Genomic DNA, 16502 nt, shown 5'->3' with positions numbered 1-16502 from the left:
CACAACACGTTGCTGATGAAACGCCTTGTGAGCTTGTAGATCTGCTTCTCAGTGAGCGACAGGTACGAGGGCGGGAACTGGCCAATCACAAATCGGCTTCGCATCCAGCAACGGAGTTTACTGGCCAATCATAGCTCGTAGATTTGCGACGTCCACGCGAGACCTTGTCAACGTAAGACTGGCCAATCACAGCGCGTCTTAGCAAACGTTCTTGATTTAAAAGACTTTCTCTGCTAATTCTGCTTCATTCTCAACTTCTCTCTCACAGCTCCTCTCAGCATCGCTACTCTCTGCTCTCTCATCATCTCTCATGAGAGACAGTTTTAATTGAAATCCGTTTTATTTTATATCAGTTTTGTTTATATCATACAGTTTTATATCATTTTCCACTTATCATATTTATATCATAATTATTGTAATCCCACTGTTCGGTTAACGTCGACATCGGCCGTACAATCAGAGCAACAATGAAACAACGCACCATGGAGAAGGTATGTACATTTAATTTTAGATACTGTGTAGAAGAGTAACTTAATTCTTCATGTTGTGTACACACTACAGAGTCTGTAGACAAGAACAACTACAAAAGAAACAGATTAGCACTTTTTAACACCTCTTGGACGGCCGGTGTCTCTCAAGACAGACTGTTGCCTGAGGAACAACAGGGGAGGCGCTGTTTTCCCGAATATTTGACGATGGGATTCTCAGATTGCCGGCGGAGAGGTCCAAAATGTTCGGAATTCCCAGAAAATATGTAATGTAAATGTAAAATGTCCACGAAAATCTTCATGGGGGCCGAAAGGGGCCCTAGGATTCTGGCCCCCACAGACTCTACGTCGCTGATAGGGACTCTGAATCCCCCGTACCTAAACAGTAGATCCAAAACGACAGGTGGTAGCTGGGGTGGAGGTGGGTGAGCACTTGTATACAGCAGCACGAGTATACAGTATAGCAGCAGCAGCAGCAGAATGAGTGCAGGATGTATGACAGCAGCACGCTGATACAACAGCAGTATAAGCAAGCAGAATGAGCGCAGGTTGTATGACAGCAGCACGCTGATACAACGGCAGTAGGCTAAAGCAAGCAGAGTTGAGCGCAGGTTGTATGACAACAGCACGTTGATACAACAGCAGTGTAAGCAAGCAAGAAGGCAGAGGACTGCAAACCTCTGGTTCAAGTAGCCGGTATGAGAGATTGGGTGAGCGTGTGATTGGCTGAGTGAATCATGTGGATGAGAGCTTGATGCTGCGGTGGCCCAATTAACGGCCGGCGCGCTGACTGAGGTTCCCTGACTGAACTTGCTCTGCGCATGTCTACGACAGGCGCAAATGCTCATTTATCTTAGCACTTCATCATGGATTCCTTGGGTGAAATTCCCAGTTTTACACTTCACATGTGACATAGAGAAATTCTCCACCTTTTCTTAACTGACCAGCCAACTGGCCTGGCCTGAACCCCACAGAGAACCTAGGTTATATTGTCAAGAGGAAGGTGTGAGACATGAGACTGAACAATACAAATTCATTTACGGCTGTTATCAAAGCAAACCTGGGCTTCCATAACACATCACAGACTGATCACCTCCATGCCACACCCCATTGATGAAATAATGTGTTCAAAAGTAGCCCAGACCAAGTATTAACTGAATACATTAATATACTTTTCAGATGGTCGACATTTCTTGTTTAAAAGATAATTGTTTTTGTGGCCTCGTAAAATATTCTAATTCATTGAGATTTTTTGATCATCAAGATTAAAACAAAAAAAGGTTTTAAACTTCACTTTATGCACAATGAATTGAGAATATATTAAAGTTTCACTTTTTGAATCATGTTACAGAAGAATAAAAAGGTTTTAAATACTAATAGTTCCCAGCAACGTCTGGACATCTGGGCACTTTGGCTATTTTGTCCAAAGTGTTATTTGAAAATGAATGTGCATGGTACATAATTATCATTGTGCCTAAATTCATTGGCCTCTGTCTGTTCTAAGCAATCCAGCCCGACCATAAATGCAAGAACCATTGTGTAGTTTATCACCGTCTTCCCTTAAAGTTCCATTCTATATTATAACATCAGTATTGTGGTCTCTCAGCACTGGCCGCATAAATTCAATCAAAACTAGAAACAAAATGTCAAGAATTTTTTCTGGGTGCCTGAAGCTCGCCAAGTCTGTGCAGCATTAGGTTTAGGGTTAGGGCTGTAGATCAGCCATTGTTGTGTATGTGGCCTATGAACACAACTAATAACGAAATAAAACACTGGAGAAGGGAGCTCAGTTTATAGTACTTTACTGGTCAAAGCCAGAACTGACACACATCAATCAAGGGTATACAATGCAGCTGCGCAGGACCTAAGAGCACCTAGCACAAGGCAGAGTGGTCTGCCACATGAAGTAGTCCCTGGAGAAGCAATACACTACAGCCATTATTTAACTTTTCTTTCAAACTATGTTGAATATTGAATCAATGTTCACTTCTGGGGGTCCCTGGCACAAATCTTCAGATGGGGGTCCACAGCCATACATATCATTTTGGGGGTTCCTTGGCACTAAAGTTTGAGAACTATTCTGAAGGCATTGGTAGAATCAGGTCAGCACAATTAGACAACTGGAAGCACCTGCCGCCAGTGACATAGCCCATGGCACTGCTCTGATTCACTCCCCACTGCAATCTTGAGTTGACCAAAAAATGCTAATAAATAGATTTCATGGATTTAATTTGGGCAGAGTGAAAAAGATGTCTTTTAGTTTAAACTCTAAAAAAAATAACCAAAAGTGACTGGATATGTCAGCCAAAATAGAAGAGAAAAGAAAGTAGAGTAGCTAGGCAAGTCCCACATAGGACCATTCTAACCACTCTCAACTAAAAACGACTAAACTAAAAATCACATGAGTGTAACAGGACAATGAGGACATGCCGCTGTTCTGTGCTGCATTGACTGATGACTGAGAATTTGAGAAAGCAGGAGTGTGGTACTGGAACTAAAGTTCTCAACGGGCCCAAAAAATATGGCCCGGCCCGACCCTACCCTAACTGGGTGGGCCCGAGGCTCGGCCCTACCCTAAAAATTGCCATAATGTTAAGCCCGAAGCCCGACAAAAGCCCAACAGGAAAAAAAGAGAGAGAAAAAAAAGCAGCACTAAATAGCAGCGCATGCAGCGGCGCCGTGTTTCAGTGTGAAAGTGAGAACGGAGATCAACGGATTTATCGAAATAAAGGATGTATGTAACTCACGTTAGAATAGGCTATTAATGTTCCATAACTTCCATTTCCAATCATTCTAATGGATTCCATACAGTGGTGGTGGTGACTGGTGAGTAAACACGAATAGCAGCTGCAGCTCCCTCCCTTAGTTTCCTCTGAAGTGAAGTTGCTTTACGTGGTGTAGCTAAGTTATATAATTATCACTGGATCGTTTGGTGACGTTGATTAATAATTAGGTTTTATTCATCGCAGCCAGCTGGGTTAACGAGACTCGGTGCAACATGACGAAAACCTGACGCTTCTTCAGCTGTGATAATCCGATTGATTTTATGAAATATTTAAGCATATGGCAACTTGGCAAGTTAACTGGTGGTTAGTAGCTCGTTTGGTGCGCAAACCAGAGGGAAACCAGCGGTAGCAAGCAAGTCTCTCACCGTCCACTGTTCTCTACTGCCTGCGTGCGGGGCAGGCTGCAATGCTGCTCTGGCCTCGTACACACATGCTGGACTGACATGATCTGTTCTGTCTGTTTCATGGCCGCCTCATTCTCAATGCTTTTCCAATGGAAGTCACATGGTTTGACATGTGTGTACGAGGCCTCCGAGTCTGAAATGCCAGTGCGATGCGACCCCCGTCTCCAGTCCTCCTGTCACAAGTGAATCCCCTAGCGCAGCCCTCTTCATAATAAATACATACTCATACACGTATACACAATCACATTACACAAATAACAGAATTGCTATTTTTATTATAATAACACTTAAAAAAGAAAAAAAGAAAAAAAAGAATAAAATTGCGGAAAATCACAGAGCCCGAGGCTCGGCCCGGCCCGACTAATTAGCATATTTTTTGGGCCCGGCCCGGCCCTAAAACGTCGGGTCGGGTCGGGCTTGGTCGGGCCTGGTCGGGTTCGGGCAGAGTTTGAGAACTTTAACTGGAACGCTTTTATAGGGGTGTTGGGCGGGGCAACACCTGCAATCAGTAATGAACAGCAGGTGTGCAGCCTAATAAGGAGCACAAGCTAGTTGACCAGAATTTAACCCTTAGCATGATCTGTCAGTTGCAATGTTTACAAGTTTCAAAGGGTTAGTTTTGTATTTGTTTCTCCGGCTTGGAGTATACTATAGCACTGAACCACATACACTAAGAAAGGCCTTTCAAAGACGCATCCGATGCCATGAGTGTGATTTCATATGGACTTTAACAACTTTGTCGAAAATTCAACAAAGGCCACAATCACATGGTCAGAACGTGACCAAAAGTCATATTTCTCTGCGTAACACTACTACTAACCATAGGGTTAGCTTATTTAAAATTAAAGGTCTGAAACACGTGCTTCTAAAGGTGCAAGCAACATATTTCTCTGACATTTGGTTCAAGAGGTCTTTGTTTAATGTTAAAACCTATTTATCCCAATGGGATTTCCTTTTTTCAATGTCCACAAGTCTCAGAAACTGTTCCTAAACCCCCAAACAGGTGTCTGTGAACACCCTTTATATTGGAAATTTTAAAACCGGGAAAGCATCAGTCTTTTGGGATTTTAGCAATATAGCAACATATGATTTTCTGAAAACTCTTTAAAACAGTGCATGGCTCTGAAGAAAATAGCCACTTGCGCTGAAATTAAGGCTGTAGATCGGCCATTATTTAACATTTCTTTCACAAACTATGTTGAATATTGAAGAATCAATAATGTTCACTTCTGGGGGGTCCCTGGCACAAATCTTCAGATGGGGGTCCACAGCCATAAATATAATTGTGGGGGTCCCTTGGCACTAAAGTTTGAGAACTATACTGAAGGCATTGGCAGAATCAGGCCAGCACAATTAGACAACTGGAAGCACCTGCCGCCAGTGACATAGCCCATGGCACTGTTCTGATTCACTCCCCACTGCAATCTTGAGTTGACCAAAAAATGCTAATAAATAGATTTCATGGATTTAATTTGGGCAGAGTGAAAAAGATGTCTTTTAGTTTAAACTCTAAAAAAAATAACCAAAAGTGACTGGATATGTCAGCCAAAATGGAAGAGAAAAGAAAGTAGAGTAGCTAGGCAAGTCCCACATAGGACCATTCTAACCACTCTCAACTAAAAACGACTAAACTAAAAAGCACATGAGTGTAACAGGACAATGAGGACATGCCGCTGTTCTGTGCTGCATTGACTGACTGACTGACTGAGAATTTGAGAAAGCAGGAGTGTGGTACTGGAACGCTTTTATAGGGGTGTTGGGCGGGGCAACACCTGCAATCAGTAATGAACAGCAGGTGTGCAGCCTAATAAGGAGCACAAGCTAGTTGACCAGATTTTAACCCTTAGCATGATCTGTCAGTTGCAATGTTTACAAGTTTCAAAGGGTTAGTTTTGTATTTGTTTCTCCGGCTTGGAGTATACTATAGCACTAAACCACATACACTAAGAAAGGCCTTTCAAAGACGCATCCGATGCCATGTGTAAGGGCCAAATGAGTACAATTATCAAGTGAATTTGTGACCATGGGGTGGCGCTGTTATCCTTATAAGCGTCAGGTTCACTGGCATCTGTAGGCAGGATTGACCCGGAAGGGCAATGGTTTTTGACCGCAGGTACGTCACTGTGTTGTTCAAACACTGGAGCGAAATGTTTGTTGGTCTGAAATGTTTATGTTTGTCTGTCTATGCTGATTACTGTTTATTCTGATCACGCAGATACTGATGCCATGCTTGGAAATAAATGTGTCAAAGGCAAGAGCTGCCTGCCTGTGTGTTTATTACCGCATTGTGGGGCTGACACACAGAGCAAACAGTATGGCATTTAAACAGCGCGTCAACCAGGTCCATCTACGGGATCAACTCCTCGAGAGCTAAGACGGGGCTCTTATATTAGTCAAAAACCTATGCACCAGTTGGACCTTCGTATCGTTTGTGCTGCGGGAGCCTGGCTACGTTCGTGACGGGCAGAGGCGACGCGAGAGTACGAGGGGATCGAGGGGACCGAGCTGCAGTTGCTGTCAAAGTTTGGAAGTTTCTATTGTTCGCTGCTACGCCGGCCGCCTGGGGGAACACGACCCGTATGCAGCCGTCCATGGTGGTAAAGAGGGGCTGCGGGAATGGGATGATCCGACATTTGGCTGTGAGGCTGGAGCACTGAGCAGTATCGGACCGCAAAGACGGGAGGTATGTGTAGCTACACGGTATATGGCCATTTAGTTTGTGCGCGCACATTATTATAACTTGGGGGAGGATAGCATAAATCCATGGTTGCTGAACATAAGTGACATTGACTTGTATCGTTGCGTATTAACTTTTGCACTGACTTTGTGTGCGAGCTGCGAACTTTCTCTCGACTGAATTGACTCTCACTGACTTTATTATCATGAAGAAGGGCAGTGTGGCGGTGGGCGTTGCCGTGGATACGGCTGCACGCTCCACTGTTAGTGGTGACGTCACGAGCAGGGTTGAGCCACGGGCACAAAGTGAGATTCGGAAACGGGTGGTGAAACTAACTGCAAAAGCGCTTGCAGAAAAATGTGAAAGGTATCAAATGGGCAGAAAGGCTAAGCTGAATATAGCAGCCAAATTAAGAATTGATATTCAAGATTTCATGGTAAAAAACGAAGTCACAAATGTACAAAATGCTCTCACAGAACTGATGCAAGTGTGTAATGAGGCAAAGTTCATGCATATCAATCTGTTGGGGTTTATGCCACCTGAGGAAAAGGATAAGCATGAAATATGGTTTAAAGCCAAAATGTTATCCAACAATGAGTGCATTTCAGAAGCAGGTATGTGGGTTTCAAACAATGAGGTTGATGATGATGATGATGATGATGATGGTAATGGTATGCACAATGAAAATGGTACAAATGAAATTTATGCAAATGAAATTTATGGTGTTGGTGATTTGAGTGATGATGGTATTGGTCCTAATGATAGTGTGTCCAATGTTGCCAGTAGACAATCAAAACGGAGTGCTAAAAGTGGATGTTCGTGTTCAAGTACAGCCTCTGCAAAGCTACTTGCAGAGGCTGATAGAGCTGCACTTGTTGCCCGTTCGGCTGCACTTAAGGAACAACATGCCTTGGAGGAGGAGGAACAAAAGTTGAGGAGAAAAAGAGAGCAGCTGGCTGTGGACGCAGAATTAGCTGCAAACCGTGCAAAGTTGAATGTTTTGAACTCGGGAAGTAAATGTTCCTCTCATGCACCCTCAAATGGTTCAAATGCAATGAATTCCTATTTGGAGAGAGAAATAAGGAAAAGGGAAAAGGTCAATGTATTGAATCCACAAGCAAAACAATTTCAACCTGGAACAGCAATGCCACCAAATAAACCAACACAATTGTCAATGCCACCAAATAAACAATCGGGCGTAAGGCCAAAGGAATGTGGCCAATGGAACACTGCTGCTGCTAACCATATTATACCTCATCACAACCACAAGGAACAACAGTTAAGCAAAATGGGAACATCACCGCATGTGAAAAGTCAATCAGCAAATCAAATCAATCATGTTCAAACCAATCAACCTGCAACCCTACTAACCATTATGGAGAAACAAAATGAAATAACCTCTGCCTTGGTACAACAGCAACAGTCAAGATCTCTACCACCAAGAGAGATTCCAACATTTCAAGGTGACCCTCTCCAGTACAGGGCATTCATTAGAGCTTTTGAGCAGGGAGTGGAAGAAAAGGTGACAGAGGCAGATGCTTTGTACTACTTGGAGCAGTTCACAAGAGGACAACCACAGGAATTGGTGCGTAGCTGCCAACACATGGCTCCTGAGCATGGCTACACCGTGGCAAAGGCTCTTCTAAGTGAACATTTTGGAAACCAGTATAAAGTAGCAAATGCTTATATGCAAAAGGCCTTGGAGTGGCCAACAATTAAATCTGAGGATGCTAATGCACTCCAGGCCTACGCTTTATTTCTGCGTGGCTGCTGTAATGTTATGGAGGAGCTTCAGCACATGCAGGAAATGGACATGCCCGTCCATATGCGAGCCATGATAGCAAAGCTGCCATTCAAGATGAGGGAGCAATGGAGGACAGTGGCTCATGACATCATGAGGAACACCGATGGAAGAGCCCACTTTTGGGACCTTGTTGCATTTATGGAGCGGTGCGTCAGTATTCTTTCTGACCCCCTGTTTGGTAACATTCAGGATCCCATATCTGGTGTGGTTGGCACAAAGGCTCCCATGTTTACATCTTATCCATCAAACAGAGGGAAGGGAAACATTGTTGCCGCTACAATAACGTCTACAGATTGGCCTGACGGAGGTGAGGAGCTGACATCAGTAACATCAAACTATGCGAATGTCAAGGAAATAGTATGCCTCTGCTGTACTCGTGGCCACTCACTGGAAGAGTGCCAACAGTTTAAGGAAAAGACGCACATGGAGAAAATAGAGGTGCTGCGAGAAAAGGGAGTTTGCTTTGCATGCCTATGTGTTGGGCATATAAGCCGTTTTTGTGGAAAACGCTTGACCTGCAAAGGGTGTGGACAAACTCACCCCACTGTGCTTCACATCAAAAGACAATCACCTCCAGCACAGTTAAAGGAGCCATCTGATGATCAACTGATTTCACAGGAAACATGTGAACATACAGGGGCCGGTAAGGACCGGTGTGTACAGGAACACGCACAGCATACAGGAACAAGCTCATAAGGAATAACGTGCAGCAGGAACACTGTAGAGGAGGACGTGGGTCGGATGACAACTTGCCACAGGACATCCCGACACAGTGGAAAGGGTGGTTGGAGGAGTTGGACTCGGTGAATTGCAGCAGGTGCCTTGAAGGTCCTGCATTTCCTTGGAAGCCAGAGGACGGTTGGCTCAAAACTTTGGAAGTCTCAGGAGACTCTAATGGCTAGGAGATCGGAAAACGTGCTGAAAGTCAAAGACGCACAGCAGCATTGAGGAGGCCATACTTGGACGCTGGATAACTAGGCAGGGTGCTGGAGGGCTTTCCAGACAAACTGGTCTGGTCTGGTGTGTCCATTGAAAATAAAGGCATCACCATATACAAGCCAGTGACAAAATGGCGCTTGGTTCATGAAACAATGCATTCGATTCTGTGACATGCTTTGGCCCTTGTTTTGTTTTTGTTTGTTTGTTTTGAATTGTTATGCCCACCATAACAATTAGGGGCCGGTGTGTAAGGGCCAAATGAGTACAATTATCAAGTGAATTTGTGACCATGGGGTGGCGCTGTTATCCTTATAAGCGTCAGGTTCACTGGCATCTGTAGGCAGGATTGACCCGGAAGGGCAATGGTTTTTGACCGCAGGTACGTCACTGTGTTGTTCAAACACTGGAGCGAAATGTTTGTTGGTCTGAAATGTTTATGTTTGTCTGTCTATGCTGATTACTGTTTATTCTGATCACGCAGATACTGATGCCATGCTTGGAAATAAATGTGTCAAAGGCAAGAGCTGCCTGCCTGTGTGTTTATTACCGCATTGTGGGGCTGACACACAGAGCAAACAGTATGGCATTTAAACAGCGCGTCAACCAGGTCCATCTACGGGATCAACTCCTCGAGAGCTAAGACGGGGCTCTTATACCATGAGTGTGATTTCATATGGACTTGAACAACTTTGTCGAAAATTCAACAAAGGCCACAATCACATGGTCAGAATGTGACCAAAAGTCATATTTCTCTGTTTGGGAGAGAGGCGAGGTACCCCTCGGAGGTTCTGGTGGACTATGATGTAAGTGGCTCCTTTTGTTAGCGCCAAGTCACGTTGAAACCCCGTTATACATTTGCTATTTTTTTATTTTTCTGTACTTTAGGTGACACCAGAAAGAATGGAGGAGTTGGTGATGCAGGAGGAGGTCTTTGAGGGGCTGAAAAAGCAACCCGCTATATATGAGGCTGTGCGGGGCAATGTAAAAAAACAACCTGTCAATGTCAAAAAATCCCAAATTAACTCGCAATAAAACACCAGAAGCTATTGAGGCTCTCAAACACGATCTGGAAATGCAAAGCTGGAATGCGGTCTACACTCATGCTGACCCAAATATGGCTTATGATAGATTCCTTTCTATTTTTACTACTTTATATGATAGACATTGTCCACTAAACCACAGAAAAAACGCAAATTTGAAGAAAAGCCTTGGATGACAAGAGGTCTGGAAAATGCTTGCAAAAATAAAAATAAATTGTATAAGCAGTTCTTAAAGAACAGAACCAAGGAAACCGAAAATAAATATCAAATATACAAAAACAAATGAATTGGTATAATGAGACTTATAATAAAAAGGAATACTACAATAAACTGTTGCAACAAAACAAAAGTAATACACAAGGTACATGGAATATTCTAAACAGCATAATCAAGAAAGGTTAAAAAAAAAATCGGATTATCCAGAGCATTTTACTACAGAAAGTAAACCCCTTATATCCAATCACAAGGACATTGTAAATGAATTTAATGACTATTTTATTAAGGTTGGCCCAAATCTGGCAGATGAGATTGTTGACCCAATAATTAAGGACGGTCTTGATGTGAATATCATTAATAACAACCCCAATACCATTTTTCTTTTTTTTTTAAAGATATTTTTTGCGGCTTACGCCTTTTATTGATTTTTTAAGGGACAGATAGTAGGCTGACAGGAAACGGGAGAGAGATGGGGGGATGACATGCGGTAAAGGCCATGTCGGGTTCGGGAGTCGAACCCGCGGCACACCGCGACTGGATCACCAGTCCGGTGCCCAGACCGTTACGGTACGGCCTGGGCCAATACCTTTTTCTTAATGAAAATCGAGGAGAAAGAACTAATTGATGTGGTAAATAAATTTAAAAATTAACGTGCCACTGATTGTGATGATATTGACATGAGTCTAATTAAAAATATGATATTATATATTGCAAAACCACTGACCCATATTTGCAACCAGTCATTTCAAACAGGAATATTTCCCAATAAAATGAAAACTGCAAAAGTCATACCGATATTCAAAAATGGGAATAAGCATCATTTCTCCAATTATAGGCCAATTTCTCTCCTCCCGCAATTTTCTAAAATATTAGAAAAGCTTTTTGCACACAGACTGGAGCATTTCATAGAAACAAAAAATCTATTAAGTGACCAACAATATGGTTTCAGATCTAACCGATCCACAACCATGGCAGTTATGGAACTAATAGATAAGATATCTACCAACACCGAAAATAATGAATATAGCCATGCATAACATGCACTACTTCTTGAAAGGATGTGGGCTTGTGCAGCTGAACACCAGCCATGCACTTGATTTGGGCAGAAACACCCACCCGGCCAGTTCAGTTAATCAATAAATCCAATAGTAGTATACCATGCATGGGCAACTGGTTGGCTAATTGGCTCTACTGCATAGAATCAAATGCAGTAGAATTAATTAATTAATTTATAACACCTCTGTTGGTCCTCAACATAGCAGGTTCGGACATTATGACATCAACCGCAAGTCGTGAATAATGAGGAACGCATTTAGAGCTTGTGGCCTATATGTGGTCATGTAGTAATTAATGTGTGACTGTGTCCCTTCCTTAGAGTATATATGAATAGAGATGGCATCCGAGTTCTCCTTCCATCCACTTGCATTAAGTTGCTCAAAAGCGCATGAGGCGATTTCACTCCTCCTTCCGTGTAGGAACAGAGTGCATTCTGGGATGGATTTGCCCCAAACACATGAACTCGCTGCCGTTGAACGCGCACGAGCGTGCTCACCGTGCTGCCGTCGTGAACGTGCACAATGATAGTCAACGGCATAGTCATGTGTTTGGGTCCACGCTGCAATACCAAATTCGGCCACTATGTCCATTTCGCCTCAGGGTTTCCTCTGGGTGCCGTCTCTATTCATATATACTCTAAGGTCCCTTCATGGGCATGTATGAAACCGATGAATGTTCCAGGGAGTCGATCTGTTTCTCTAACCTCTAGGTTGCTGAGCTGCTGTAGCCCCATCTGATTGACTGTTATGCTCATGGACAGTTATCCATGCTAGCCATGGGGCGGACGTTGTTAAGCATCTTTAGAGACCACATTTGGAATGACAGGTCCATGCACGCACACACACACTCACTAGTCACTCACTCATAAGCTGTATTTTTGTGAGCTGTACTACTCCTAGGTTTAATGTTTGTTTTTAGTTCAATGTTTGTTTTAAAAACGCCATTGACAATGAAGAGAGGTTTAATGTTTGTTTTTAGTTCAATGTTTGTTTTTGCCATTGGAAATGAAGAGAGGTTTAATGTTTGTTTTTAGTTAAATGTTTGTTTTAAAAACGCCATTGACGAGTCTCCACCCGTCCCTAAAGCCTCAACCTCGCTGAGTCGCTACTACTAGCTAGGTTGCTAGTGCTACTTGCTACGTGCTACTAAACTAGTTTAGTTTGATGATGGCTGAGCCTGATTCGATTCTGGCCTCGCCCTTGGTTCTCGATGCAGTGGCTCCAGAATCAGCGGGAGCTCCAGATGCAGCTCCAGATGCAGCTCCACAAGTTCAAGTTGTAGATGGGCTTGCCGCAGAGTGGACAGAACATCAAGCACGCAACATAAATTGGTTGCAGACTAGTGTTAACAGTGTGCAGGGTTATCTGTGGAAACGCTGTCCTGAATTTCCTGTCTGCTGGGACTGGCTGTGTTGCTGCAACCGCGACCGCAGGCGCAGGTATACCGTCTTGGTAGACGTCAAAGATGCTGGAGAACATCTGAAACACAGGACACGCGAAATTCCTGTGACGGTGGACCCGAGTACAACTGTTGGCGGACTCATTAGGGCGGTAGAAAGACAGCTGCAGGCGAAAAATCTCCCTGGCGGCTATAGCGTGCCCGGCCTGCAAAATTGCCTGAGTTTCCAAGAGGCGCCTGGGGCTGCGACTGAGTTGTACAAAGGGGGGAATGTGGAATTCACAGGGGTCGCAAACAATCGCCTCGATGTAGTATTCAACGGCATCACCTCTGGCAGCTGCTTGAAGCTTGATCAGCATCTTCTGGAGGCTGGATCAGCATCTTCTGGCCAACTCCACTAACCAGGACGGAAATGGAGTAGTTTAGGGGTTTTCTCCCCCATTTGCAACACATGTTTTTGTGCATCAGTTTATATTTTGTCATTTTATCATAAAGGAAACTATTCTGGTTTAATTCCTTGTTTTCCACGGTTTGATTAGTAAAGGAAACGCATGAGGGAGACATTTTCTTAACACTTAGCCCTGTACAAAGAATAGCCAATTAACAAACTTGTACTGTCATTTGTGCTATTTCTATATTATACTTTTTTGTTTTTTCTTCTTAAAGATTTGGACAAATCTTTACATTTTGTGACAAATATTGTCAAATCTGCCAGGGCTAATGTGGTTGACCTTCATTTTTGTATTAAATACTTAAATTGTGATATCATCAAACATAATTATCAAACATATCTGACAATCTTCATTTCCCAAAAGGAAATGTGTGTAGTTCATTCAGTTTGACCAGCAGCAGGGATAAAGCATATCCAACACTGGCGGTAAAATGAATGACCAGAGAATGGGGGGGGGGGATATGGAAGAGGCATGGATCTCCCTGTATTGAGACATTGGGTTTTGGGGTCTGCTGTAAGCTAACCTGCCCTCAGCACTAAAGATTGTCCTATAGGGCGTCAAAACAACAATCTGTCCATCAGTTTATATTCTTTTGTCATTTTATTAGGCCTGTTTTAATACTAATGTATTGTTCTGTTATTGAGTGAGAAGATATTTGTACTGGTTCAAATTTGTGCAAGCTTAAATAAATGAGACATTTTCTTACTCTTGGATTTAAAAAAAAAAAAAAAAAAAACGCCATTGACAATGAAGAGAAATTAATGTTTGTTTTGTCCCTAACACAAACCCATCCCAACACATCCCATTAACAATAAAGAGAGTTTGTTTTACATCTCCATTACTTCACCTAATCATAGCAACATGAGTTAAACTTTAATATATTAGCGCCCCTCACTTCACACGTGTGTGATTTGTTATATATGTGTGTCAACATATGGACACTAGATGCATAATAATAATACATAAGAGGCAGTGACGTATTGTGATTATATCATTATGTATAGTGTATGTATAGTTTCATCATATAGATATTCCACTGTTACCTTCTTAGCTTACGCATGTTTCATGATAAATGCTTTTATGTGATGTATTCCCATGCTTTTGTTCTTGCTTAAATGTAAGTCGCTCTGGATTAAGAGCGTCTGCTAAATGCCTAAATTGTAAATTGTATCATTGGCTAAAGGGCTGTTTATAAGACCATACCAGTATTACTACTGTACATTGCTCATTGGCCACCTGGTTTGCATAAACCTCTACCACAGGGGTGCCCAAACTTTTTTGATTTGAGAGCTACTTTTCAAGCTTTTTTTGGTATGCAACTGTAATGCTACTTACGTTTGTGCGCAACATTCTTGAAAACCAAATATTGCAATTCTGATTTGTATACTGACAGGCCCTTTTCTATGTCAATCAAGTCACCTCAGTGAGTTATATATTTAAATTATATATTTTTTTCATGGCCACAAAACCTGCACAGGCTTTGTGATGTAACCTTTTGGGCACCCCTGCTCTACCATTCCTTTGATGTTGTGTGTTTGTTTACATGTTGGAGTTCTGTCACTCTGTCACTGTGACTTTTAAGAGCCTGACAAGCTAGCTTGAAATGCACTTGTAAGGAACTATTTTACCAAGTGTGCAAATTTGAATGGCTTTATTAGAGTAATATTATATAAAGTAAATTACGTAGTTACTTTCCAAATGGTGAATTACCACCCTTCACTATACATGCAACACTATAGCTGTTACAAAGTCCAAGGGGCACGCTCCAAAAGCGCGTGCAAGAGCGCGCCCCGCAGGCAGATAGCGGGAGTGCGCCCACCTTTTCATTTAGTAATCAAATAAAGTGACACCGAGAGACTGTGTTTTCTCCCGTCGGAGTTCGTCTGCTCACAAACTCACCACGGACATTCCTGTTACTGTTTATTTCCTTTACCTGTGTGCGTCTTTGAACAGTGGTGAGTTGTGTTACACGTTGCTGTGATGTTTGACTTATTCCTGAGTGTAACTTTCTTTCTGTCGTGTATTATATGACCCGGTCAGCGTGCTCATGTGCTGATCTGCAATAATATGGACATGACGCTATTTAGGCTGTCTTATTATTTCCTGACATTGTAGCCTAGTTTACCTGCCTGGATTATGCCATAGCATTTACCTGGGTTGTGTATTGTCTACAGTTTGTTTGGAATTTATGTTTACCGTCTCTATATTATTCCCCTCTTTACATTTGCGAGTGCTCTGCATCCGCGATCTAATCATTGCCAATAATTGCTACAGTGGCCGCCTCGCGGCGCTCTAGTTTAGTAACCTAAACGTAACTATGGCTCATTTAGTGACGTCAGTGGCTTGGAATGAAACTCCTGTGTGTTGAACATTATCAATAACTGCTGTATGTTTAGTAAGTTATGAAGGTAACAACGGTGCTGAATATGTATATTTTGGTTGATTGTGTTTATCTGATGTTCACCTGATTATTTGTGTTAAATGCTAATATTATCTTTAGTAGGCTACTACAGTAGATATAGTATAGTAGCCTACAGTACTACTATTTGCTTAAGCAGCAGCAGTATAGGACCAGACTTATTTGAACAGTTGCTAACGACTCCCATATATAAAGTTTTGTTCTCATTTATCCGCTCCTGAGTCCTGACTGAGTTGAATTCCTACTGCAATGCTTTTCGCTCAATGTGTTCTTCCGTCACTTTCAATGAATACTTTAAGGACCTAGTTTGAGAGCAGAGCTCTGAGGAATTCCATCGTAGTTTTAGCTGCTTTTATGATGGCAGGCAGCCAAGTAAAGCCAGGCGGGTGGGTGCAGTTATGTCTCCTCCCCTTCCTTCTGCATGGGATTACTTTTGAACTGTTCTTCTCTCTCTCTCTCTCTGGGTTTTATAGATGTCTTTGAGTGACAAAAGTGATCAAGAGATCAAGAGATCAGCAACTTGCTGACTGAGTATGGCATCAAACATGGACCCATAGTTGGTATGAGTAACACACACACACGTAGTACTCTCATAACAAATAAACAAATGCATTTTTGTTTCCACGTTCCATCTAAAATGCAATGCTAATAATACACTAGAGAATATTGATAAGACAGTTACATGTATCGATGATACCTACTGTATACATGAAGTGTCAAGAGAATGTGCTTTGTGTGTTTAGCTTCAACTCGAAGGCTGTATGAGAAGAAGCTGAATGAAGTGATGGCCAAAGGCTCTTCACAACACTCCCCTGACAAAACC

This window comes from Protomyctophum parallelum, assembly GCF_964188405.1.
Source record: "Protomyctophum parallelum genome assembly, chromosome: 7".
In the NCBI taxonomy this organism is placed as follows: domain Eukaryota; kingdom Metazoa; phylum Chordata; class Actinopteri; order Myctophiformes; family Myctophidae; genus Protomyctophum; species Protomyctophum parallelum.
The sequence above is the reverse complement of the archived record's forward strand: the minus strand, read 5'-3'. Positions refer to the sequence as shown.